The 23,244-nt window shown below is 34.0% G+C and overlaps 1 protein-coding gene across 4 annotated transcripts in view; it reads left to right on the plus strand.

The window, feature by feature from the left end:
- GlcAT-S (Glucuronyltransferase S) overlaps nucleotides 1–23,244 on the plus strand; it is a 124,567-nt gene that overhangs the window by 75,264 nt on the left and 26,059 nt on the right. The gene's annotated exons all lie outside the window — the stretch shown is intronic.

The raw sequence follows: 23,244 nt of genomic DNA on the forward strand, positions 1-23,244 counted from the left end.
AACAGAGGAAGAGGAAGGCCTCCTCTGCGTTGGAAAGACCAGGTGGAGAAGGACTTGGCTTCACTTGGCATTTTCAATTGGCGTCAGTTAGCACAGAAGAGAAATGACTGGCGTGCTGTTTTGGACTCGGCCAAAATCGCTTAGGCGGTTACAGCGCCAAATAAGAAGAAGAAGATGTATGTCGTTTCAATCACTTGAGGTACTATTTCATTTTCAGTATTTCAATGATATGTTTGAGACCAATTGGAGAATTACATTGGACTTCAAGTTGAGAACTAGCATTTTCTCAACTTGAGAAACAGTCCTTTTTTCATACAAAGAAAAATGCCCTTTTTGTTGAGAACGCTATGATCCTCCACTTGAGGTACTGTTGAGAAACAACGTTGGAGATTTGAGAAATACCTTAGTTCTCAACTTAACCTCAAGTTGAGCTGGAACCTAAATGCTTATTGGGATTGTATGAATTTGTTGGAATCGATACAAAAGTATGTTGCGTGTATACATATGTATGTATATACCAGGATGTTTAAACGGGATGCGGATGCGAATGCGGATGTCAAGTATTTTTATACCCGAACGCACTTGTGCACAAGGGTATTATAACTTTGTTCACACAACGGTTGTTTGAAACAGGCAAAACGAATCGAAATAGATATAGACAAATGTATTCATAAATGATCAGAATGAAAAGAGAAATCGATTAAGCGGTGACTGTCTGTCCGTCCGTCCGTCCGACCGTCTGTGCACACGATAACTCGAGTAAAAATTTAGATATCTTAACGAAACTTGGTACGTGCACTTCTTTCGGGCATAGGATGGATCGGATCGGACAATAACCATGCCTACCTCCCATATAACGGTAATTTTTAGAAATACGAAAACTGCGATATTTTAGTAACTATTGAAGATACTTCATAGAATATCTATTATAAATTTTTGGAAAATGGGCGTAGCCACGCCCACTTATGATTACATGTGTATACCTTGGGAACCGCTCCGCCAATTTCTCCCAAACACAGACACAGTTGTTGGCCTTCACAAGACATACCAAACGGCTGAGAATTTAAAAAATCGGATAATATAATGGGATGTGGGCAGTCCCATATAACGGTAATTTAGAGAAATACGAATGCTTCGATAAATCAGTAAATACTGGAGCTAATTTATTCAAGATTGATGTTTGCAATACTTCTTTAGCAAAAAATACGCTTATAATAAAATGTTGGAAAATGGGCATGACTCCGCCCAGTTATGATCACATATGTGTATCTCGGTAACCGTTCGATCAATGTGTACCATCTCGGGACGATTATTGTTGTTGCCACATAAAGGCAAAACGTTGAAAGTTATAGAAATCGGACTAAAATTACGCCCACTTTTTCATAACGGTAAATTTCAGAAGTGCTTGAAACTTCGATATTTCGAAATTTAGGGACGCTAATTTTACCCAAACAATCCCTTGAAAAGAAGTAACATTATTATTGCATTTTGGAAAATGGGCGTGATGCCGCTCACATATATTTATATAAGTTTATCTCATGTTCGTCTCCGCCCGAACTTAGACTTTTTTTACTTGTTAAGAAATAATTGAGGTGAGTAAATTAGGTGATTTAGTTAAATAAGAAATGTAAAGGTTAGTAATTTTTAATGTTTTTTTTTAGTACTTGAATTTAAAAATTCATCCTTTTGGTTGTTTCTGAATTTGGAGAACCTGTAACGTCAAAAGCGTTTTTCGATTTTAGTTTTTGTAATTCATTTTTAATCATTTCTTCTGTGACTGGTCAGATGTACGTTTTATCAGTGCACTAGCACAATATTCCAGGGACCGAAAATAGCAGTTATTTTTTACCAGTTAAACTTGGCCTAATATTTTTTAATCCGAAATAAAAATTTTTTTCGGGATAATAAACAAACAGCTTATTAAAATTAACCAAACTTAATATCATGTGAAAGAGGACTGAAATAGCATTTAAACAGAAATAACGAACGAAGGTTACCGCCTCTATTTATATTTTTTTTATATCATTTAATACTAAAGAAATTCATATACCTGACCCAAGGTTTGTTCTATGGTAATTAATTAACATTTTTTATTGAAATATTTTTCAATAGGTGGCTTTGCTCGTTTAGACATTTAAGTTTTAAAGCTATTTAAGTCCTCTTTCGTTTGATACCAAACTTGTTTAATTTGGATAAGCGGTTTGATTATTGTCCGGAAAGGACTTTTAGTCGGGAATAAAAAATATTTGGCCAAGTTTAACTCGTAAAAAAAATAACTGTAATTTCTTTCCCTTCAATATTCGCAAGCGAATGCGAATGTTAAAATTAATGCGGTTAAGTTAGATTTACGAATCATGAAATTTCCGTTAAAATGGTGTTCAATCGTTAGTGCATATTTTTGCATATTTTGCAGTTAATTCATGATTTTGATTTTTCTGCAAAAACAGCTGTTTTTGTATATTTATTGCGCATATTTTATATTTTACAATAAATGCATATGGCTTTTTCATATTTTTGCTTTTTTTTGATTTACAACCATTTACATTTTGTGCGAAATCTCTTGACACAAAAAAAAACCTTATATTTTTTGAAATAGTATCGCCCAGTTGTCGAAATTCGACATTTTTTCATACACTTTTAAATTTTGCTTACCACTAATATTGACTCCTTTGTGCGAATGACGATTTTGAAGTCCACCACCAAAATTTATAGCGAATTTACAGAAAAACTTTAATCCAAATTTCTTAGTATCTTTCGAAATTATACCTCAATTTTCATTTATAAAAAATATTCATACACGATAAAAAATTTGGGTTTAATTTTTAAACCGCGTTGGGACTACTGCCTTTTTTAATCTTTTATAGTCTACTTTTTAAACCAGTCAATAGTTTTAAGCAATTTTTAATATATTCTGGTTTAAATTTTAGTCCACGAAGTTCGTGGTTTAAAAATCAAACCAAATTGTTTTAATTCTAGTTTCTAGGTTTCATAAGTATATAGAAAATTTGGTTTAATATCGAAACCGAAATAGAAAATGTTTGCACACAACGAAATGTGGGGTTGATTCAAACTCAACATATGAAAGCACATTTACATGCGTGGCTGTAGCTGAGTGCAAAGATGATTGATACAATTGGTTGCTAGCAAGGCTGTGAGGGTTCAATCCCATCAGACGGAGCATGAAACTTATAATTTTTTTATTCTTAATTATTAAAATGATTGGGTTTCAAATTTAAACCAAACTGTTTAAATTCTAAACTCAACATATGTGCTCTCTTTTTTTAAAACTTGGCAGGTTTGTATTTGAAACTGAATTTAGTTTGGTCATATGTATATGTAGTCCAAAAAGTTTAAAATTAAACACGAAATTTTTAACCGTGTATGTATAGATGAGATGCCTAACGGTTCCTCGCTGACTATTATGTTAAACAAATACCAATTCAGACTGTAAACACGTTTTTCGATTATATTGGTCTGAGAGCCCCTTGGAAGGTTAAAACTAAATTGCCAACATTTGCATAAGCGCCTCCTTCTTTGCCCCAGAATCGGTGGAGGTTAAGTACCTCGAAAGTGTAAAATTAAAATATAATATTTCCTTCTCTAGCGGCGGTTTTACACGGGTTTTCGTCAAGATTGGGCCTAAAGCCCAATATTTTTGCATCACACGATTGGGCTACCGAGTTGCACCAAATTTTATATTGCTATTATGTGTTCTAAAGATGAAGCAAATCTGACTATAAATTTCAAGGATAGCTCTCAATTAGAGATGGGCACGGGATATCAAGACCCGCGGGACCAACATTACTGATTTCAATATGGCCGGGATGGGAAGGTCAGCAAAAATTTTACGGACGGAACGGGACCAAAGTTCTTTCCCGATACTTTGCACTTTTTATGTTTTATTGAGACGAAAATGAACAGCAAAGCAAAAGAAAATAGAATAGTAATAAAATTGTTTTTATTTAAAATTAATTTGAAAGGCAATTCAGAAAAATCTCGGGATGAGCGGGTTCGGAAGTTAAAAAATGAATTTCGGGATGTGCGGGATCGGGACTTAATATTTAGTACCATGCCCATCTCTCAATCCCTGTGCCGCCTAACAGAAGACAAACACACTGATATTTTCAAAAATCATTACACAAATTAACAATCATCAAATGCGATTTAGAAAGCTGGTAGAAAATGGTTCCCATTGAATTATTCTTGCCATTTTATTGTATACACATGTAGGTGTATCAAATTCCATTACCTTATCGTAAGTGGTTCCAGATATAAGCGATATGGAAATTGTATGCAAGGTGCCTCATCCGCCTTTCGAATACACATCACTTTTCGCCATAAGTTCGGTAATGATAACATATGCAGCTGTGTAAAATTTCAGAACGACAGCATAAGCGGTTACACAGATAAGCGAACTGAGAAGTTCAGCTTGTATGGGACGTGCCTTGCGCCTTTTTCAATACTTACCGCTTTTCGCCATAAGCACGTTATTGATAGTATATGTGTAAAATTTCAGGACGTCAGCATAAAGGGGTTCCAGGGAAAAGCGATAGGAGAATTTCAGTTTGTATGGGAGGGGCCACGCCCCCTTTTCAAAAATCTACCAGCGTAAGTAGGGTATTTACAATCTATGCATCTGTGCTAAGTTTCAGTTCCCCAGCCTGATTAGTTTTTAGAGATATAGTGGTTTTCACATTTTAGTCTATATGTTAGATGCCACGCCCTCTATGTATCGGGATTAACATTTCTGGATTAGAGCAAGTTATATCCTTTAAATCGGTGTATGTTTCATTGAAATCGAGCGAGCGGTGCCTTCAAAAAGGGCATTTTCATGTTGCGTATGTATATATAGATATTCATCTGAATATCTTCTCGGATAGCCAGGCGGTCAATGAGGCCTCTGCTAAATCTCAACTAGTGGAGGACTTAGGAGAGAGCTGACAACAAACAAGGTACAGTGGGACAAAAATTATCGAAATTTATCCCTTGAGGGCCAAGCAGAATGTTTTAGAGTGCAACTGCCTCTATGTATGACGTACTAAAATTCATTAAAGCCACCAAATGGCTGTAGGTTTTACTAGTTGTGGAATGAAAATGGCAAACTTTGCTAATTGCTTGTCACCTTGCTGACAATCCATTTAAACCAACCAAATATTAATCTAAAACACTTTTAAGGTGTGGAATGTTTCTATTTACATAAGATTCCCAGTAGGAAATCGAACTAGTTTGTAGCTAAGACTATGTTCAAACAGGCCAATTAACTGAGGCCATTAAGCTTTAAATTGAGGAATTGAGTTTGGTGTTCACACATACCTCAGCTGCGCAATTAACGATACGAAATCAGCTGCTGGATTACCTACAGTGATGGAAAGGTTGGTACAATCGTACCTTTATTTAGTTTGAAAGTGCATTCGGTACAAACACACAATTTTAGGTACATTTGGAACGTAGCCAAATAACTTCTCAGGAAATCAGTTCTTATTTTTATTGACATTTCAATGCATTTTCTGTTGCGGGCAACTGGTCCAATACCTTCCCTCGTTAGTGAAGGGGCAAACAAATGATACAAAAAGGTGGTCAAAGTAACGCAACCGTAGTTGATTTCGCCAGATAGACGGAAAATATTTATTTTGAAACGTCAGATCGGAGAACTGGGAGGAAAGTGATTCACTTTTCCTACAACATAGTTTTGTCTCATGCTGCTCGAAGAGATTTTTTTCATAACCGAAATTTGTTTAATGTGAGTACGAAAGTTGGTGTTCTTCTTTATATAGAAACACATATTTACTTTTTAGGTACATTATCTACTTTTAGATAAAGCTTTCCGTAAATTAGGTACAATTTTATAATAAAATTTTCCTTCCCTGATGGAATATCAGCTGTAAAAGAGGGACAGAAACAAACAGCTGATTGCTCTTTGTTCAGTAAACATACCTCCAAGTAAAAATTAAGCATACCTAACAGGGTTGCATAGAGAATCTGACACAAATTAATTGCTAATTAATAATTAATTGATAATTAATAATGTGAATTTTTTTTGATAAATTGGGTAACAATTAAGGCTTAAATTGGTGAAAAGGTTCTTAATTGCCAATTAGGTGCCTGTCTAACTATTAACTAACTAGCAGTCAGTATTTTCTAATTTGGTTTCATGTTCTTTTGAAGGTGGTCCCACATTTGAATTCCATTCGACATAACATCAAAATAATAATGTAAAATTTCGATCTTTATTTTATTTGTCCTGAATTCGAAAAAGAATCTGCGAAGTGCATGAGGATAATTAAATCAAAACTTGTAAAGAAAACAAACTCCCGACAACGTCTGCATGACTCCTGCACGACTTTACAACTAATTTAAACTTAGTTTTGTCATAGCTAATTAGAAGTTAGTTATTTATTGAAATCCCGCAAAAAAGCTAACTATAAGTTGGTTATTTTAATCAATTGATAAGTTATCAGCAATGAAATATTAAATATATAAATATATAATTGCATATTTTACTTGTTTATAGCGCATATTTTTTAATTATGAGTGCATATTATATGCGCATATATTTTCGATTTTTTAGTGCATCAGTCTCCGAACCCTAATCATAACCATAGTGTCCAACATGGTACTTTAAGCACTAGATTTAGTGCTTTTTGAAAATTAAAACGCCAACGACGCCTAGTGCCTGTTTTAGTGTTTTTTCTGAACTCAATCTCTCAAAATAGTTAAAACATGAAATAATTTGAAATACCTAAAGCTTTGGCAGCACTGAATTTACAAATTTAAATGCACCAAAATGCAACTATGATTGATAAAAAGCTGAAGTTGCAAACCCACGTTTTTTTAAATTGTATTTGCTTTGAAAATGCTAGTATGCAGGTAAGTTAACTGCCCGATTCTGTGTTTTCTTGATTATTTGTAAAGACCTTTTATCAAGATTTTTATCAAGTAAAAGCTCCCATCGCATTCTGTGTCGATATTTATAAAATAAAAAGCTCTACGATTTCCATAAGAGTGGAAATGATTTCCACCTGAGTGGAACTGATTTCATTGTCACATATGAAAAATATGAATGTAAAAGCAAAAAAGCTTTTGACTGCCGTAGCCGAGTAGGTATGGATGTCGGCTATAAATTCTGTGTGTCGCAGGTTCAAATGCCGGCACATGTAGTATTTAAATGATAGAAACAAATTTGTGAATATACAAAATTTATAATTTTCATATGAAATTTCAATTTGTAAACGCTTGTCAATAGCATTTTCAATCTTGAAAATTTATCAAGAAAAGAGCTTCTGATTTCTGTGCCAGAATTCCCATTCTTGACAAATAATAAAAAATTTACAAATTATAAAAAATTTTTATTTATCAAGTGCACAGAATCGGGCTGTAGGTATTTCTTTTTTCATATTTTGTACATATTTTGGTTGATTGCACAGTTCGAAAAATTTTGACTTTTTTACCACCTCACATCGTTTCTTGTAGATTTTTTTGTTCTGAATCCAAATCTGGCCTGTGAACTCCTGTTTTTAGATATCCTAACCTCAAAGTGCCAAAAACGCGGGTTTTGGCGATATTTGGGGTTATATTATGAAAACAACACATTTGTTTGCTCCTTTCTACTTCGGGAATCATTTAGTATTACATTTCCCCTTTAAAATTTATTTCTTTATGTTGCGATTCGATTTTGATTTCTCGAGATATACCAGTTTTAATGTGCAGTACTTCGGTATTCGTAAGCATGAGACATCATAGCATATGTAGAGGCTATTCAATCGTTATGAGCGAAAAGGTTTTGCGTATTAATTTTTACTTGTAAATATTGGCTATTCTTTTACTTTTGTGGAATACAAACTGTTATGAAAAAAAGTATCCTTTGATTAAAAAAATTGGTGCTTTTAGTGTGGTAAAACGCTTTTTGCCAAGTTTAGGTGGTCTTTGAAACTAAAAAGTTGGCAACACTGATCATAACAGTGTCAATGTTTAAGATAAACTGATACATTCTTCTAAGGAATGTAAATATTTTTCGTAACCTCACAAAATCTAGGCAGCTTAAGAGAAAGTTTTGATTCCACCCAGGGGCGAACACAGGTAGGGGTCTTGGGGGTTCAAAGTGCTACGTTCCGAATGCATTCCGTAAAAATAACGAACTTTTTACACCAAAAATTCTGCCCGTCCGGCTGCCGAATTGTACAAACTTCCGACTGCCGAAAGTTCACCTGACGAGTAGCAACGAGTGAAAAAATTAAGACGCTCTGACGCTGAGGACCTTGGCGCTCCTGATTTTAGAGTAAGTCACCGAATCCCAAAGTTCCCAGTATATAATGATGAGATAGATAAATATCATATTGGAATTTCACTACCATGTATGAATACTAACGATTAGGCGTAGTTTGGTTAAGGCCCAAAAATGGTCTCTTGTAATTTAAATTATCATGTGTTAAAATGTTATTTTCTGCATTTCAAATTTAAATCAGGGACCGTAAATAGCAGTTATTTTTTTCTAACAGTCACACTTGGCCAGATATTTTTTAAGTTCGAAATAAAAGTCTTTCCGGATAGTAAACAAACCGCTTATCCAAATTAAACAGATTTGGCATCAAATGAAAGAGGTCTTAAATAGCTTTTAAACAGAAATAACGATCGAAGGCTACCACTTCTATTTATATTTTTTTATAATTTAATACAAAAGAAATGCATACGCCTGACCCATTTTTTATTTTAATATTTTTCAATAGCTGGCTTTCCGCTGGATTTCCTCGTTTAAATATTTCAGTTTTAAAGCTATGTCAGTCCTCTTTCAGTTGATACCAAACTTGTTTTATTTTGGATAAGCGGTTTGTGTGTTATTAGGAAAGAACTTTTATTTTCGACTTAAAAATATCTGGCCAAGTTTACCTGTTAAAAAAGTATTAATCTAAACCGATAACTCTATCTAGCAGATATTCTTATAAATATAAGAAATCTGTTACATGAACGGCCCATAGTTGCCTTGGCTTTAGTTTATGGAGATTATTCAGTGAAATAGTAGCAGGAATTTATCAGAAATGTGTAAAAGAGTTTCCATACAAATTTTGACAGTTGATTTAAGTTTACACAATTATAAGTTTATACGGTTTATAATGTTTCTTAACAGGGATTTTTTCAATGTACCTATGGAGCAGAGGCCAACAATATTCATAGACCGATTCGTGCAGATATTTCATAATTACGAAGTAAAACTGAGGAGCAAAGATTAAATGATTTAGCTTTACGTAACATCCACAGAGATTACGAACACGGAAATATTGAATACAATTTTTTCTTTTAAAGACGAAGCAGATATTTTGATCAGTTTTGGTTATTTGTCTTTTGTTTATTTAATGTTTGATATTTTTATATAAAAGCGTAGCTGGTACACAACAAAAACCAAATAAATACAAATTTAAATCTTGGTACAAAAATTCTGGAAATTTTCACAAAATTTCAAAGTTTTTATTCAGAATCTCAAGAAAAAATGTTGGTATGCAGTTTTGTAAAGAATTTGTAACGGCTGTGGAAAAATGTATGTTTGTAAGGAGTTCCTTTTCTTAAAAAAATAATCTATTACGAAATAAAAAATCCTACTTATTATGTTTGAAACGTAAAACTTAATTCTAATGTTCGGCTCCGGTGTATGGTCGAATATTGAATAGTACCTAATATTTGGCTTCAGCTAAAATTCAGGCTTCGGTCAGACACTTATTTCTACTATATTATTGAAAGGGTAATTTTTCGTGTCCTTCAGTATCATTTGAAAGGGTGCTTTTAGATGCAGATGAATCTGAACAATTAAATATATTAGCAGGGCATATGTTTTAAATGAGAACTCGCCGATGTAAAATATCATGACAGAATTTGTCTTTATTTTTCATTCCATATTAAAACTAATAATCATAATTTATTAACATATTAACACTAATAATCATAATCACTAATAATCATTAAACATTTTAACACTATTTCAATTTGTATGTAGGTAAAATTTTAAGCAAAAATAAAATTCTAAAAAAGCTAAATAATTATAAGAAAAATCTAACAAAAAGGTATAAGCTAAACCGGATCTTTCCGGATAAACCCAACTAAAAAATTATAAGTTCTGGTGAGACCGAATTTTATATACACGGCGCAGGCATCAAATATCGTCGTTTCAACTTTCTCTAAACTGCTCAGAAGTCTGTAACAGTCTTATTTATTGTTAAGAGAATGTTGTAAGTATTAACTTGGAGTAAATGAGCGTCCTCAGTTGTTGAAGTATCGGAGTTTTCGTATATCTTAAATTGAAGCGGGTGTAATTTTAGTACGATTTGAATAATTTTTAACGAATTGCCAAGGTTATTAAGTGCACCGAGTTTGGCAGAAATTGATAAATCAGTTACCGAGATACACATTTGTGGTCATAAGTGGCCGGCGCCACGCCCAGATTTTTTTATAATAATATCCCAACGGTTTTTACCCTCCATTCCCGCCCATCCGCACGAGGGGCGCAGTCCGCATGACGTACGGAACCAGTATTTTCAATTTTTGCGCCGAGTCACGATAGGCAGGAGTTTGTTAAGTGTCGAGATCTAAAACTATTCAGCTACAGAACTAAATTCATCAGCCGATTTTATGTCTTTATTTTAATGATTCATTTATTGAGAGAGGACAGTATTGATTTCTTAATGCTGAAAAGCGGATCTGATATATCAAACGTGCTGGAATGAGAGTTAAAATCCTGGCATAAGCAACGGAGTGGGTCGTGCAATTCAAAATTAGTTTTACAAGCTTTCAGAAATAGGGGGCAAAAGTGTCTTGATACCCGGGAGGGAACATTAAGGCTAACTTCGCCAAGAAGAAGCGGACTTGAAATTGAGCCTGTTAGTAATTTAACTATAAAAATTGTACCAAGCATTTGCCTGCGGCTGGAAAGTGTAGGAAGATTAATAAGTTTTAATCGGCTCGTATAAGGTGGAAGGTTATATTGAGAATCCCAACGGAAATTTCTTAAAGCAAAAAGTAGGAATTGTTTTTGAATTGATTCTATCTTGTCTGAGTAAATTTGATACCTTGGATTCCAAACCACCGAGCCGTATTCCAGAATCGGCCTAACTAATGTTGTAAAGAGGGTTTTAGTGATATAAGGGTCACAAAATTCTTTTGACCATCGTTTCACAAATGCAAGTACACCTTTAGCCTTGTTGACTGTCACATTAATATGAAGATTAAAATTAAGCTTAGGATCCATTGTGATACCAAGGTCCACAAAATTGTATACCTGTTCCAGGTTATGGTTACCTATTGTATAAGAAGTGGGATGAACAGCTCTTCGCGAGAAGCTCATTACTTTACATTTCTTAAGATTTAGAGGCATAAGATTTACTTGACACCAGTAAGCCATGCTGTCTAAGTCTGATTGTAGCAAAGACCTTTCTTTAATTGAAACGTACGATTTATAAAGCTTTACATCATCTGCATACATTAAAATTTTGGAAAATTGTATATCTGTAGAAATATCGTTTATAAAAAGCAAGAACAGAACCGGGCCTAGGTGGCTACCTTGAGGGACTCCTGAAGTAACATCAATGACGTCAGAGATAGTATTTTTAAACATTACCCTTTGTGATCTATCATAGAGGTATGAAGAGATCCAACGTAGAAAATTAGGTGGAAGACCAAGAAGATCAAGTTTGTAGATGAGCAACGAGTGGCACACTTTGTCAAATGCTTTACTGAAGTCAGTATATATAACATCAACAGTTTTGCTTTCACTAAATGCTTTTGAGATATAGGATGTTAATTCGAGTAAATTTGTAGAAGTTGATTTGCCCTTGCAAAATCCATGTTGACTATATGAAATGCTAGAAGAGATAGAATGCGTCAACTGATTTGTTATAATTGCTTCAAATAATTTAGGAATTGCAGAAAGCTTAGCTATTCCCCGGTAGTTCTCCACTGAAGATCTGCTACCGCTTTTATGTAACGGGGTTATGAACGATTCCTTCCATATAGTTGGAAAAACGCCCTCTTTAAGAGATAAATTAAATAACGCTGTTAACGGCTCATAGAGATAATCAGAACAATTTATAAGAATACAAGTAGGGATCTGGTCAGGACCATAACTGAAGGACTGCTTTAAGGATTTCAGATAAACTACTACATCATCGGGAGATATTACTGGGATATTTATTGAGTTCATTGGACATAGTTTAAAAGGATAGTCAATGTTAGCATGTGAGTTAATGGAATAATTGGATTTAAAAAACTGAGCGAACATGTTAGAAATTGTTTGATTATCACTAGAGACGGTATTTTGATACTTCATGGCGGAAGGAAACCCACGTACATTTCGCTTGGAGTTTACGAAGTCATAAAATGATTTGGGGTTATATATTATACGCCGTTTGATTTTACACAAGTAAGCTTTATAACACTTTTTGTTTAATTCAAAAAACTTATGACGCAAAAGTGAGTATTTTACATAGTATGAGTGTAAACCGGTTTTTTTGTGTAATCTAAAATAACGCGACTTTCTGTTTTTCAAATTTTTCAGTTCTTTAGTGAACCATAACTGTGTTTGCTCTTCAGGAACATACATGCGTTTAGGCACATGCTTTTCAAATAATTTATGTAAAGTAAAGTTAAAAAGTGCATCGCTTTGTTCAATATTTTCTTTAAATGCAGGCCACGACAATTTAGACAGTTCTTTGTTAAGCATTTTAAAGTTGGCTTTCGAAAAATCAAAGCGAATATTTGGTTCGTATGCTTGGGTACTGCAATTTTGACCATCACTTATAACTTCGTAAGATACCTCCATAGCAGGGTGGTAGACATCTTCGGGCAAAACTAGTGGATCACACTTATTTACAACGGACTTAGATGCATCATCAACATAAACAAGATCTAATACTTTACCAAACTTATTGTGAAGTACATTAACCTGAGTTAGGCAGAGTTCAGCCATCTCCTCTAAAAATACGTTGTTGCACGCACTAGACGCGAAAGGTACGATATCATTGTCAATGATGTTCCATGATATGCTTGGTAAATTAAAATCACCCAACACAATCATTGAATCAGAGGGTTTAGTCAGTAAATTAACTGATTTCAGTAAAGAGATGAGTCGTGAATACACCAATGTGTCAGATCGTGGAGGGATATAGCACAGAGCTAAGTAAATAGATCCTTTTCCAGCCTGTACACGAATGCATTTGAACTCTACTGAATCAATGTGTGGAAGACTAACTTCTTCAGATGGTATTGAAGAGTCTACAGCGAAGAGTACGCCACCGCCGATTCTGTCCTCCCTATCTTGTCTATAGATATGATAATTATTTGGAAGAATCTCTGAATTGAAAATGTGAGGTTTCAGCCAAGTTTCAGTAAAAGAAAGAATATTATAATTACATTCAAGGCCTTTAAAGTATAAGTTCGTTAATTTAGTATTTAAGCCTCTTACATTTTGGTAATAAATACTTAAAGCAGATTTAATAATTAGTTTTTTGATTCAGTGTTATGACGGGGAATATTAGCTAAGTTATTTACTTTTTTGGGCCTATATTCGAATTCACGAACGAAAGCTCCGGGGGGCCAAAAAGAACTACTAAGCAGCGCATTAAAATTATCTAAATTTACGTCAATTTTAAATGAAGCAATATTTCTTTCGTAATTAAAATTAAATTTTCTGATGCTTAAGTCGACAGTTGTAATTTTTGATGAGATGTAAAGCTTTATATCGTCTTCGGTAGTGTCTCTCGAAAATCTAGAAACAAAGATTGACTTCTTTGGCGGAACCACAACTAGTTTCCTCGTATCAGACTGGACTACCGGTGGAGGGGGTTGAGTTTCTGCGTTAGTAGTTGAGGATAGGGAAGGCGGTGGAGGCTTTGAAGATGATGCCACCACTTCAATGGGGGAAGGGGAAGATACTTCAGGCTCTTTATTATCCGAAGCAGATTTCGTTACACGGTCTTTTGAGGCTGAGGATTCTGATGCTGGAGGACACGGAGAGGATAAATTAATTAAGTCCGTCGGAAGATTATTCTGACGTGCAACGGCAGCAATTTCCTTAGATGGACTATGAAGACGCTTACGTTTAGACACACGGATATCCTTAACAGATTGCAAGGTATCTAAGCATTTGAATAATTTAAACATATTTTCATAATGCTTAAATTTTTCTGTCAGTACCGACAATTCTCTTCCTATTTCTGTAAAACCATTTCTGGTTTGCCTAAATAGCTTGAAAAGATCAACTTCGGTTGACCTGCACTTTACGCAAGACCAGCGAAGGCCCTTGCCATCATTAATAGCGTCCAGAATTCTTCCCGTCAAACCAGCACATTTCAGATGGTAAATACCATCACACAGCCAGCACGATAAGTAGCGTTCAGAATCGCTTTTAATTTGGCAAGTATCAAGATCACACTTCATATTGAAAGATTTATGTAATACACTCGTTAATAAAAGACAAACAAAATAAATTATAACAATTAAGGAGCTGATGTAAATAGCTTTAAATAAATGTAGCGAACAGTTTGAGTATCACTGTAATTATGACACTTAATAAACGCAACGCAAACAGCTGTGACAAGAATTACTAGAAGAAGTAAACAAAAAGAGTAGAACAAATGTGCAAAACAAAATGAAAGTTAACTACAAAGGATACAACAATGATGATAGCAACAAATGACTCGGCAAAATTAGAATGTATGCTAGTGAAATTTAATTAAATTTACTTTAATATAAAACCAATAACTTTCACTTAGCTTCAATTATTTCACACTCTGATGCTCATAAGCACTTTTTATCACTACTTTAACACAGAAATAGCACAATGAACTTAGTAGGTAGAAAGCCAAAATCAGAGCACAATAAAGTACAACTTCACAGCTTGACGTTTGCTTAGGTTCTGATTAAATAAAACTTATAATAGTCTAATTTTACCGAGTTTGGTAAGGATTAGTAAAGCTGCTACTAAAATACAGCATTTCATCATAAGTAGGCGGGGTCACGCTCATTTTTCAAAAACTTCTTAATACTGTTATTTTGTACCAAAATTCTACTTCACATGCTTATTTTCAACAATTTGGATCCAATGTTTACTAAAATATCGTAGTTTTTGCATTTTTCGAAAATACCGTTATATGGTAAGTGGGCGTGGTTACAATCCGATTTCGCCCATTTTCAATACCAACCTACCTTGGATAAAGGGCAACCTGCATACCAAATTGTTACTCGAGTTATCGCGTACTCGAACAGACGGACCGACGAAGGGACAGACAGGCATGGCTTAATCGACCGCTCTTTTCATTCTGATCATTTATGTATACATTTGTCTATATCTATCTCGATTCCTTTAGGCTGTTACAAACAACCGTTATGCGTACAAAGTTAAATACTTTTGTGCACAAGTGCCGAAAAATAGCTAAAATGGCAAGACTGGTCCGTTCCTCTGCGGGGCAGCATGATTGTCATATTTGTAACATGTGGTCAGCATATCAAAATCATTCATCATTCTTGAATTGGCGAGCAAAGAAGCTAGCATTGACACCAAATAGCGAGTACTACAAATTTAATTAAAACCATGCCTGTAAAAAAAACTTGAATAACTTGTAGAAAACGGGTATCCATATATCTCAAATGTAAGAGGAGAAACATTGGATTGGTGTAAGGAGAGGGCTATTTTATTTTTTGAATGTAATGTAATAAATAACATAGTTTAATTAAATTTGACGCTCCTAATAAGACTTACTATTCAGTATAGAGCTGTAAAACTATCGATGGTACTATCGATACTATCGAATGTTTTTTTTTTTTGCACTATCGAATGGTCGTTGGCCACTATCGATAGTCTTTGTTTGAGGAAATATACATATTGTTTATATTGTGTGTCGGCCGCTGTGGTGTAGTGGTAAGCAGTGCGCGCTTCCACTCCGCAACGCCTGGGTTCAAGCCCTGGTCAAACCAACATCGCAAAAAATATAGAGGTTTTTTCTTAACAGCGGTCGTCCTTCGGCAGGCAATGGCAAACCTCCGAGTGTATTTCTGCCATGAAAAACTGCTTCTCATAAAAATACAGTCGCCGTTCGGAGTCGGCGTAAAACTGTAGGTCCCTCCTCTTTGTGTGACAACATCAAGGCGCACGCCACAAATCGGAGGAGAAGATCGGCCAAACACTAACGTATGTGTAAGCGCCAATCTATTATTATTATTATTATATGTACTACTTAGTATGCATTTCTTTATTTTTGAAAATGGGAATTTGGCAACATTGATTTGCTTACACATCACTATGTTTTTATATATTACCGGGTTTTACACGGTTCAAGTATTGAATTCAATTCTGCTTGTACATATGCGTATGTACCGTCAAGTGGTTTCAAGTCTCTTGCTTTGCTTTTGACATTTTCGTTGTTTCCCTTTCAAAGAATCAATAACTGGAATTCAACTAAATTTAGGCATGTAAAAACAAATAGAAAACGCAAAAGAGAATGAACCAGAATTGGTTTAAAGTACTTGAATTTATACAAAATTTTAATTTACCAAATTATTATCTTGCTGAATTTATAAAATAATGTGTTCCCTTTTTATTAGGATTTTTTCTGATGACTGTGTTATTTTTAAGTTTTAATCTATCTTCCACATATAAATTGAATGAGCTACAAAACTGCATACGAAATTTTTTTTTGTGTGCTTGAGCGGGTCTATGGATTGTTTAGATTTACAGCTTCATCCGCAAGGTGGCGCTAGAGTCGACTTATTACTAAAAATGTTATTATGATCAGTGTTGCCGAAATGTATCCAAAAGTATCACCTTTTTGCTTTTAAGTATCCACGTATTAATCTGAAAACAGCCCATAAGTTGTAGTAAGAACGCATATTTTTCAATGAATTTGGGCAGCATATTTTGCCGATATGACGTAGGGTTGCCTATTTACACGGGACTTAAATTTTAAGAAAACGTCATACATACCTTTCTTCAAAGTGCTGTATCTTGGAAACCTTTTAGCGAAACTTAATGATAAAAAATGTATTTCTTCCTTCTTATCATGGGCTTTAATTGTACATTTTCTACATTGACGTGCAACGTATACAAAACAAAAAAAAAATAAGGAAACATTTTTCTTTTTAATTTTGTTTTTGATTATAGCATTTTTAAAATTTTTTATTTTTACGTAAAAACATTGTCTATAATGTCAACTTTAAGTACNGTTTTTATATATTACCGGGTTTTACACGGTTCAAGTATTGAATTCAATTCTGCTTGTACATATGCGTATGTACCGTCAAGTGGTTTCAAGTCTCTTGCTTTGCTTTTGACATTTTCGTTGTTTCCCTTTCAAAGAATCAATAACTGGAATTCAACTAAATTTAGGCATGTAAAAACAAATAGAAAACGCAAAAGAGAATGAACCAGAATTGGTTTAAAGTACTTGAATTTATACAAAATTTTAATTTACCAAATTATTATCTTGCTGAATTTATAAAATAATGTGTTCCCTTTTTATTAGGATTTTTTCTGATGACTGTGTTATTTTTAAGTTTTAATCTATCTTCCACATATAAATTGAATGAGCTACAAAACTGCATACGAAATTTTTTTTTGTGTGCTTGAGCGGGTCTATGGATTGTTTAGATTTACAGCTTCATCCGCAAGGTGGCGCTAGAGTCGACTTATTACTAAAAATGTTATTATGATCAGTGTTGCCGAAATGTATCCAAAAGTATCACCTTTTTGCTTTTAAGTATCCACGTATTAATCTGAAAACAGCCCATAAGTTGTAGTAAGAACGCATATTTTTCAATGAATTTGGGCAGCATATTTTGCCGATATGACGTAGGGTTGCCTATTTACACGGGACTTAAATTTTAAGAAAACGTCATACATACCTTTCTTCAAAGTGCTGTATCTTGGAAACCTTTTAGCGAAACTTAATGATAAAAAATGTATTTCTTCCTTCTTATCATGGGCTTTAATTGTACATTTTCTACATTGACGTGCAACGTATACAAAACAAAAAAAAAATAAGGAAACATTTTTCTTTTTAATTTTGTTTTTGATTATAGCATTTTTAAAATTTTTTATTTTTACGTAAAAACATTGTCTATAATGTCAACTTTAAGTACCCAAATGGGCGTAATGGACTACTTATGTGTTTGGACTCTAGATCGTCTAACGCTCAAGCAATATGATAAATAGACATTGAAATTTGATAAAATTGTATATTTTTGAAAGAGGAAAGGTGTGTAAAAAACAAAAACAATATGAATATATCCTTCATATCCTTATTTAACGAATCTTTAATCAATTAATAATTTTTTTCTTTTTAGTTCTTATTGTAATAAAATCGTGATGTTTTTTTCAACTATAATTTTATTACTCATTAGGTTTGTTTTTAGGAAAGGTGTGTATTCCTTTTTTCTTGTTTTAATAAAAGGACTAACCTTGGAGCTATCATTGTGGGTCTAATATTCTTTTGCAATGAAACCGAAACATCAGCAACATCAACATCAACAACACTCATTGCAAAAGAGTGTGTGTAAAAAATAAACCTAATGAGCAGGGAACGGATTTTATGGAAATTGCCTTTTTTTCTTCTAAAGGGATAGAGTATATTCGATTAAGGATGTCCACGATTTAGCTTTCCCTGATTCCATATATACGCATTTGATGTTGCCTTTTTTTGCCTTTTCTACCTTTAAAAAAGTGATTATAGCATTTACAATTTTTTTTTTAAGATTAAAAAATATACACATGCCCATGCGGCTTATAGAAGCGCAGGGACCTCTTGCCAAATTGGTGTTGGAAAAATTCAAAATTCTCAGCTAACGTAGGCTTGGAGACAATAAGAGGTGTAAAAAAAATCGTAAAGGTCGAGGAAAACGCCCTTATTCCTGATAATATGAACGTTTCAAACGTTCCATATTTAAATTGGGCTCCTCTTGTATCAACTAATATTACATTTACATTGAGCCCAAATGCGTCATTTGGGCGAGAAACCTCAAATGCGAGGCCAAATCACGCATTTCTCCATACAAATTCACATTTCCAGAATGACGCATTTCGACGCATTTACACAAAATCACGAAACAAATGCGTTCCAATTGCCGTACTATTTTATTGAACGCACTCAGAAACAAAAGTTCCACAAAAGCTTTGGTTTGTCTTTGACATTTGGAATTTTTCAAACACAAAACAAACACAACGAAATAAATAAATCTTTGAAATTTGTGTGTAAAAATTGTTAATTTATACAAGAGCTTTACACATTTTTAGTTTAATCAAAGAATAATTGCCTTTTTGTGTCCAAAAAGCGTTAACAATATAATAAATGTAGTGTTTGTTTACATACATTTTGTTTTTGTCTTCCCTTTTCATTTGATGAGAAGTCAAAGCAAATGCGGATCAAGCAGTGTAAACACCTTCAAATGACTGATTTCAAATCACGCATTTTGGTCCAATGTAAATGTAATATTACGTCGAGCGCACATTTAGTACATTCAAGGCTTTAGCCATGGGTAATAGCGCAATTTTTTTAGCGCTAGCTCAATAACGCCAGCGCCACCTGTGGTGTCAGCGCACTAACCCAGCGCAATAGCGCAGTGTACTGAATTGAACACGGCGCCATCTGAGTGTCACCACAGTACCCATCGTCATACAGCGCAGTACACCATACAGTGTTGTCATGTCTATTATTTCTATAATTTTCGGCGCTGAGCAACGCTTGTACCGCCAACTGAATTTAATTGCTAGGAATGTAGTAAATGCCACGATATTCTATCATTCTTGAGTAAAAGCTTTAAATTTGCGTTCTCAACACTCAAAAGCAAAATCAAAGTACGTGTAAATTTTCATAGAGTTTGGGCGAATTGTGTGTGTGCCTCATGTGTTGCTTGGTGTTAATGGCGCTGGCGCTTTCCATATACTGGTGTTGGCGCGGCAACTCCCGCTGCGGTGTTAACGTAATTGCGCCGCGCAGCGCAGTGTTACCCATGCCTAAAAGGCTTTTCTTCGCGAAAATCGAATGAAAATGCTGCCAGAAAGCTTCAAAATGCATCTTGTGATTCAATGTTACTACAACTATACAGATTAAAGTTTTAAGAGGTAAAAACTCGAAAGGATAAAATAGTCAAAGATTCAAAGTACAAATTTGTCATATAATGAAACTAGTTCATAGTTTTTCTCTTTTTACTTGTAATATAAACATTTCTAAAATAAATGTATTTTTTGATTGTTCTTCGTATTTTCTGTCTTTTTTAGTGCCTTATTTTGCTTTTTTTGCAATACCTAGTGCCTTTTTCTACCGTTTCCGCTATTTTGCTTTGCCTTTTTTTTCCTTTTTTTGCAATACTTAGTGCCTTTTCCTGACTTTTTCGCTGGTTTATTGTGCCTTTTCCAGCCTATTTCACTATTTTATTTTGCCTTTTTTATAGGTTTTTAGGTCCAAAAAATCCGTTCCCTGCTAATGAGTAATAAAATTATAGTTAAAAAAAAAACAACAACGCTTTTATTACAATAGGAACTAAAAAGAAAAAAATTATTTATTGATTTATAGATTCGTTAAATAAGGATGTGAAGTCCTCTAAATTGATGTTATCTAACCTTTTAAACTAGCTTAAAATGGGATTTAAGTAATTGGCACGTAGTCATAGTCGAAACAAAGCCCACTGAAAAGTTAGTTACAGTTATTTGTTACAGGCATCTTATTGGAAACATACAGCACCCCATTGGTAGAGGGCTTCGGGTATACGAATTTGTTGTAACATCAGGAGTTGAAGACTTGCTCTATCACGTCGTAAGCAGATTTCCCATGTGAACTTTCAACAAAGTTAAATTCTGCCATTTCCTTGAAGGGATTTTCATGATTTCAGACTTTTAGTAAAGTTAATATCATTTATTCATATTGTTTTTGTTTTTTACACACCTTTCCTCTTTCAAAAATATACAATTTCATAAAATTTCAATGTCTATTCATCATATTGCATGAGCGTTAGACGATCTAGAGAATAAACGCATAAGTAGCCCATTACGCCCATTTGGGTAATTAAAGTTGACATTATAGACAATGTTTTTATGTAAAAATAGAAACAAAAAAAAATGCTATAATCAAAAAAAACTAAAAAGAAAAATTTTTACTTGTTTTTTTGTTTTGTATGCGTTGCCCATTAATGTAAAAAATGTACAATTAAAGCCCATAATAAGACGGAAGAAATACATTTTTTATCATTAAGTTTCGTTAAAAGGTTTCCAATATACAGCACTTTAAAGAAAGGTATGTATGACGTTTTTCTTAAATTTAAGTCCCATGTAAATAGGCAACCCTACGTCATATCGGCAAAATATGCTGCACGTATATTCATGTCACCTAGACCTTCAATCTCTTCAACTTTCATCCAAATCCTGAGAGGTCGCGCACAAAGGTGGCCACGGTGACATGAAATGCCTCATATGCTCCCGCGCAAACAAAAACAAAACTTAATCATCGTACCATTTATGACTTTTTCTTGGCTTTCATACGAGGATTACGAGAAGTCGATACAATTATCTTTTAATACAAATAATTGGATATTAAAAAAATAATAAAAAATTATTTTTTTTCAAATTTAGTAATAATTTTTTTTTTTAATTTTTTTATTGAAAACTGTTCTTCAAATACTTAAATGAAACCTGTAAAAATTTCAGAATGGGTAGTTCAAAATTACGCTACGCTTACGTAATCAAATTTTAAACAACTGCGAAAGCGCTAAAAACGCGCGCTCTCCTTGGCGCGCACCATCTATCTATGTACTCGTATAACAGGCTGCATGCACGCAGCTGAATTTCTTCGGCATTATATAAAAGACAAAGACTTTATCATCATTAGAATGAAGAACAATTCCCGATTGTATTGCTAACAGATTTGAAAATCAAATTTCACCAATCGGATTTGACATATCTCTGGAAGTGTTCATAGTAGAGTACTGGAACTTGGTATGGATATATTATCTGTGGTCATAAGCAATAACCGCCTGAGTCGACTTAAGAAAGAAATGAGTTTTATATGTTATCGTATTCTGCAACTACTCTTCCATGTGTATGTGAAATCCCCATCCCGCCAGCTAGGCTATTTAAAAAGTTATGGATGAACATATTTTGGTTTCCCCATTAGGTTTTTCATTACATTTCAAATGTTTAAAACGTTTTTCTCGAATACAGGTTTTTGTACTTATGCAGCTATTGCTTATGACCACAGATATATGAATCAATCCCCACTCATAGAGAAAGTTCTGGCTTTTGGAAACATCACTACCCAATATCTCGTTTTTGTATAACAATGTTCAGGCCTAGGAAGAAGCAGAAAAAAAATCGATTTAAAAGTGCAAGACTATATCAGGCACGCACGAAATTCACAGCATTGAGCCTGAAGGAAATAACAGACTGAAAGTCAAGAATTAGCTTTGTAAAACCGGGAAAAAGACGTGCCTCAGCAAATAAAATGTAGATATTCATGTTCATTATTGTAGAAGGGCGTAATTAGAACCCTAATAAAAAATAAAAAACTACATTCAGAACTTGTTTTTTATGTAATGCCGAAGAAATTCAGCTGCGAGCATGCAGCCTGTTATACGAGTATATAGATAGATGGTGCACGCCAAGGAGAGCGCGCGTTTTTAGCGTTTTAGGGCGGAGAAAACGCCCTTATTCCTGATAATATGAACATTTCAAACGTTCCATATTTATATTGGGCTCTTCTTGTATCAACTTGCGTCGAGCGCACATTTAGTACATTCAAGGATTTTCNTATAGATAGATGGTGCACGCCAAGGAGAGCGCGCGTTTTTAGCGTTTTAGGGCGGAGAAAACGCCCTTATTCCTGATAATATGAACATTTCAAACGTTCCATATTTATATTGGGCTCTTCTTGTATCAACTTGCGTCGAGCGCACATTTAGTACATTCAAGGATTTTCTTCGCGAAAATCGTATGAAAATGCTGCCAGAAAACTTCAAAATGCATCTTGTGATTCAATGTTACTACAACTATACAGATTAAAGTTTTATGAGTTTGAAACTCGAAAGGATAAAATAGTCAAAGATTCAAAGTACAAATTTTTCATACAATGAAACTAGTTCATAGTTTTTCTCTTTTTACTTGTAATATAAACATTTCTAAAATAAATATATTTTTTGATTGTTCTTTGTATTTTCGGTCTTTTTTTAGTGCCTTATTTTGATTTTTTTGCAATACCTAGTGCCTTTTCCTGCCTTTTTCGCTATTTT

This window comes from Rhagoletis zephyria, unplaced genomic scaffold, assembly GCF_001687245.7.
Source record: "Rhagoletis zephyria isolate East Lansing unplaced genomic scaffold, Rhagoletis_zephyria_1.1 Rzeph_scaffold_00458, whole genome shotgun sequence".
In the NCBI taxonomy this organism is placed as follows: Eukaryota; Metazoa; Arthropoda; class Insecta; order Diptera; family Tephritidae; genus Rhagoletis; species Rhagoletis zephyria.